The sequence below is a fragment of the Nylanderia fulva genome, unplaced genomic scaffold (assembly GCF_048542155.1).
Source record: "Nylanderia fulva isolate GAGA-0341 unplaced genomic scaffold, ASM4854215v1 Scaffold262, whole genome shotgun sequence".
NCBI lineage: Eukaryota > Metazoa > Arthropoda > Insecta > Hymenoptera > Formicidae > Nylanderia > Nylanderia fulva.
The window spans coordinates 1-5000 of NW_028190328.1; the positions used below are offsets into that span (position 1 = coordinate 1).

At 58.4% G+C, this 5000-nt stretch overlaps 1 pseudogene; it reads left to right on the plus strand.

Moving 5' to 3' along the window:
- Positions 1-517: 517 nt before the first annotated feature.
- The window catches only part of LOC114942775 (large subunit ribosomal RNA), a 7619-nt pseudogene continuing 3136 nt past the window's right edge, over positions 518-5000 (plus strand).

Consider the following 5000-nt stretch of genomic DNA (forward strand, 5'->3'; position numbering starts at 1 on the left):
TCTCGCACTCTGTGCCGCGTCTCTCGGTGCGATAGCGCTCGCGCGTCTTATGCCGAGGCGCCCTTGCCCGCACACATAACGGTATTACGGAGAAATATACGGCGCGTCGTCGTCCGGCGGAGAGAGCATTCGTAAATCCTTTACCTCTTTACGGAGAAGGGTTTTGAATCGCGAGCCGACCGCGTGTCCGAGTCCACGAAATTTTCGTAAAGCGAAAAAAGGGGACCGGCGCGCCGCGTCGTGTACTCGTCGAATCGATTCCGCCCGAATTTCGTATATAAAAGAGAAGGGAGAGCCGAGAATCTCGAACCCCGCGATATATCGTCTCCATTACTACCAACGAGTGTGTGTGCGGTTAGCGCCCCGGCGATTTGCCTTCTCGCGTATTTCGTGTGCTGCCGCTGCTGCTCTCTCGTTCGACGCTCTCTCTCTCTCCCTCTTATAATATATATTATAGAGGAGAGACGACGATGAGCGACGCGGAGGAGGCAAACGGCTACGAAAACTCACTATGCGACGACCTCAGAGCAGGCGAGATTACCCGCTGAATTTAAGCATATTATTAAGCGGAGGAAAAGAAACTAACCAGGATTTCCTTAGTAGCGGCGAGCGAACATGAAAGAGCCCAGCACCGAATCCCGCGGTTCCGCCGCAGGGAAATGTGGTGTTTGGGAGGATCCGCTTATCCCGAGGTGCCGCGTCGCGTCCAAGTCCATCTTGAATGGGGCCACTTACCCGTAGAGGGTGCCAGGCCCGTAGCGACCGGTGCGCGCCTCGGGAGGATCTCTCCTTAGAGTCGGGTTGCTTGAGAGTGCAGCTCTAAGTGGGTGGTAAACTCCATCTAAGGCTAAATACGACCACGAGACCGATAGCGAACAAGTACCGTGAGGGAAAGTTGAAAAGAACTTTGAAGAGAGAGTTCAAGAGTACGTGAAACCGTTCAGGGGTAAACCTAAGAAACCCAAAAGATCGAACGGGGAGATTCATCGTCAGCGGCGCTGGCTTCGCGTCGGTCGGCGATGTCCCGCGGAGTCCTTGCGGCTCGCGCGCGGGCACGCTACCGTGCGCCGAAGTCCGGCGCTCGTCGTCGTGCACTTCTCCCCAAGTAGAACGTCGCGACCCGCTGGGTATCGGTCTACGGCCCGGGTGCGGTGTCTGTCGCGTCGCCGGTAAAACGGCACGCGACAAACCCTCGGTCGCCCGGCCGGCTGCTCGGCGGTACGCGCAAGGTATTAGGCCGTACTATTCACGGTGCGTCGAGACCGTCGCAAGCGCGCGCCACAGTACTCGGAGGTTACGGACTTCGCGCCGTCCCCGGTCCTGGCCCGCTGTTGGTTACAGTACGGTACACCTTCGACAGGCCTGCGAACGTCTCCCGCGGTCTCGCGGGAAACCGATACCGGTCGGCGACGCTACTGCTTTGGGTACTCTTAGGACCCGTCTTGAAACACGGACCAAGGAGTCTAACATGTACGCGAGTCATTGGGACTTGTCGCGAGACCTAAAGGCGTAATGAAAGTGAAGGTCGGCCCTGGCCGTCGACCTAGGGAGGATGGGCCGCGTCGCGATGCGGCCTCGCACTCCCGGGGCGTCTCGTTCTCATCGCGAGAAGAGGCGCACCCAGAGCGTACACGTTGGGACCCGAAAGATGGTGAACTATGCCTGGTCAGAACGAAGTCAGGGGAAACCCTGATGGAGGTCCGTAGCGATTCTGACGTGCAAATCGATCGTCGGAACTGGGTATAGGGGCGAAAGACTAATCGAACCATCTAGTAGCTGGTTCCCTCCGAAGTTTCCCTCAGGATAGCTGGCACTCGGCCGTTCCGCACGGAACGCGCGCGAGTCTCATCTGGTAAAGCGAATGATTAAAGGCCTTGGGGCCGAAACGACCTCAACCTATTCTCAAACTTTAAATGGGTGAGATCTCTGGCTTTCTTAAATTATGAAGCCACGAGCATCTTCGGATCAGAGTGCCAAGTGGGCCATTTTTGGTAAGCAGAACTGGCGCTGTGGGATGAACCAAACGCAGAGTTAAGGCGCCCAACTCGACGCTCATGGGACACCATGAAAGGCGTTGGTTGCTTAAGACAGCAGGACGGTGGCCATGGAAGTCGGAATCCGCTAAGGAGTGTGTAACAACTCACCTGCCGAAGCAACTAGCCCTGAAAATGGATGGCGCTGAAGCGTCGAGCCTATACTCTGCCGTCAGCGGCAAGTGGGGCGGCAACCGGGAGCGGGCGTTAGTCTTCTCTCGCGTCGTCACGAAGTCCCTGACGAGTAGGAGGGTCGCGACGGTGAGCGCAGAAGGGTCTGGGCGCGAGCCTGCCTGGAGCCGCCGTCAGGTGCAGATCTTGGTGGTAGTAGCAAATACTCCAGCGAGGCCCTGGAGGACTGACGTGGAGAAGGGTTTCGTGTGAACAGCCGTTGCACACGAGTCAGTCGATCCTAAGCCCTAGGAGAAATCCTATGTCAATGACGGCGTACAATATACTCGAGTGTCGAGAAATAATAAATATTATACGAAAGACACACGCCCGTCGGGCGAAAGGGAATCCGGTTCCTATTCCGGAACCCGGCAGCGGAACCGCATACAATTCGGGCCCTCGTAAGAGTGTTCGTCGGGGTAACCCAAAATGACCTGGAGACGCCGTCGGGAGATCCGGGAAGAGTTTTCTTTTCTGTATAAGCGTTCGAGTTCCCTGGAAACCTCTAGCAGGGAGATAGGGTTTGGAACGCGAAGAGCACCGCAGTTGCGGCGGTGTCCGGATCTTCCCCTCGGACCTTGAAAATCCAGGAGAGGGCCACGTGGAGGTGTCGCGCCGGTTCGTACCCATATCCGCAGCAGGTCTCCAAGGTAAAGAGCCTCTAGTCGATAGAATAATGTAGGTAAGGGAAGTCAGCAAATTGGATCCGTAACTTCGGAATAAGGATTGGCTCTGAGGAGCGGGGCGTGTCGGGCTTGGTCGGGAAGCGGGTCTGGCTGACGTGCCGGGCCTGGGCGAGGTGAACGGTCGGCGTTCTCGCGCCGGTCCCGGGATCCGAGCTCGGTCCCGTGCCTTGGCCTCCCGCGGATCTTCCTTGCTGCGAGGCTTCCGTGGCGGCGCGAGCCGTCGTGGTCGTCCTCTTCGGCCGCCATTCAACGCTCAGCTCAGAACTGGCACGGACTAGGGGAATCCGACTGTCTAATTAAAACAAAGCATTGCGATGGCCCTCGCGGGTGTTGACGCAATGTGATTTCTGCCCAGTGCTCTGAATGTCAACGTGAAGAAATTCAAGCAATGCGCGGGTAAACGGCGGGAGTAACTATGACTCTCTTAAGGACTCCGTCCGGGCGACCGGCGGATCCATGTGCCATCCCCACCTCCTCGTGGTGAGAGTCGGGCAACGCTGGCGGAAATTTCGACCGGCGGCCAACGGGGCTCTGGCTTGGCGGGGCGCTTGCGCCTCGCTTGGGTTCGTGGGGTTGCCAGCCCCTCGAGCCGACATACGATAGGCACTTCTAAGGAAAAAGGATATTCTCTCCGGCGGCAGCCTCGGGCCGCCGGTCCTGTCGTTCATTCGTCCTCCTCTCCTGAACCCAGCCCTGGTCCTTCGCGACAGCCTCCCGCTGCGGCTCGTCGTCGACAACTGCCCTCGGCTGTCCCTGCCCCTGAGTCCCCGCATGCCTTGCCGTACCCGTGCCCTCATTGCAATCGCGCGTTTAGCACCAAGAACGGACTCGGTCTTCATCGCCGTCGGGCGCACGAGGCCATATACAACGAGGAAATTAACGTCGAGAGGGTGAAGCGCCAGTGGAGCGCTGAAGAACAGCGCATGATGGCGAGGGAAGAGGCCTTGGCGGTTTATCGAGGCGTTCGGTTTATCAACCAACATCTGCTTACCGTTGTTCCGAGCCGCTCTCTTGATGCTATCAAGGGTATGCGGAAAAACGGTGGGTACCGACGCCTTGTTGCCGCCGCTCTGGAGGATCTGTCCGCCACGTCGGGAGATAGTTCTTTTCTTTCCGCTGGTGGATCCAGTCCTTCGGCCTCCCCTCAAGCGTCAGCCATCTCTCCGCGTGGATCACCAGGCTCGCCTCCGCTTTCACCATCTTCTCCCGGCTGGGGCGATGCGTATGGCACATTTGCCGGCGCTATTCGAGCATTAGTCCCAGTCGTGGAAGCCATCCAGGGATGGAGTTCCCGCGTCCTGACTCAGATTGGGTTAGGAGTGCTGGATGGCCAGCGGAGTGTTGATGCTGTCGGCCCATGGATCACTGGCGTATTTCCCTCCGACTGTTTCTCGTTTGCGACCGCCTATGCGTCGCTTTGCTGCCAATCCGAGCAAGAAAGCGCGACGACGGGCGGAGTATGCGCGTGTGCAGCGCCTCTTCCGCTCGAACATGTCGCGTGTGGCCAAGGAGATCTTGGATGGGGCCGACCATGCAGGCGTGGTTCCGGATGTGCAGCGTATGTCTGCGCATTGGGGCCCGTTTGTTGCGCAGGCTTCCGTGCCTGTCGCTCCGGCTCCGCGAGTTCCATCAAAGCGTGAGCTGGGTGGCACGTGGGCACCGATCTGCCTGCGAGGAGGTGGCAGCCATCAACTTGCCCCTCAACTCGGCTCCCGGATTGGACGGCATTAGCGTACGCTTATGGAGAGCGATGCCAGCGTCCATCAAAGCTCTCCTCTTCAACATCGTGCTGCATTGCGGAGGATTCCCAGTATCCATGCTGGTGAGTCGGACGGTGTTCATACCCAAGAAGGGCGAAGTGTGCTCTTCCGGGCGATTTCCGTCCGATCTCCATTACCTCCGTGGCCGTGAGGCATCTGCACAAAATCTTGGCCCAGAGGCTTCGCGAGTCCAAGCTTGTAGATCTTCGGCAGCGCTGTTTCGACGATGGGTGCGGCGAAAATGTCGCCGTCCTTGCGTCCTTGCTAATGGACGCCAGGTCCCGTCGTCGAGAACTACACGTTGCTTCGCTGGACTTCGCGAAGGCCTTTGATAGTGTCAGCCATGGGGC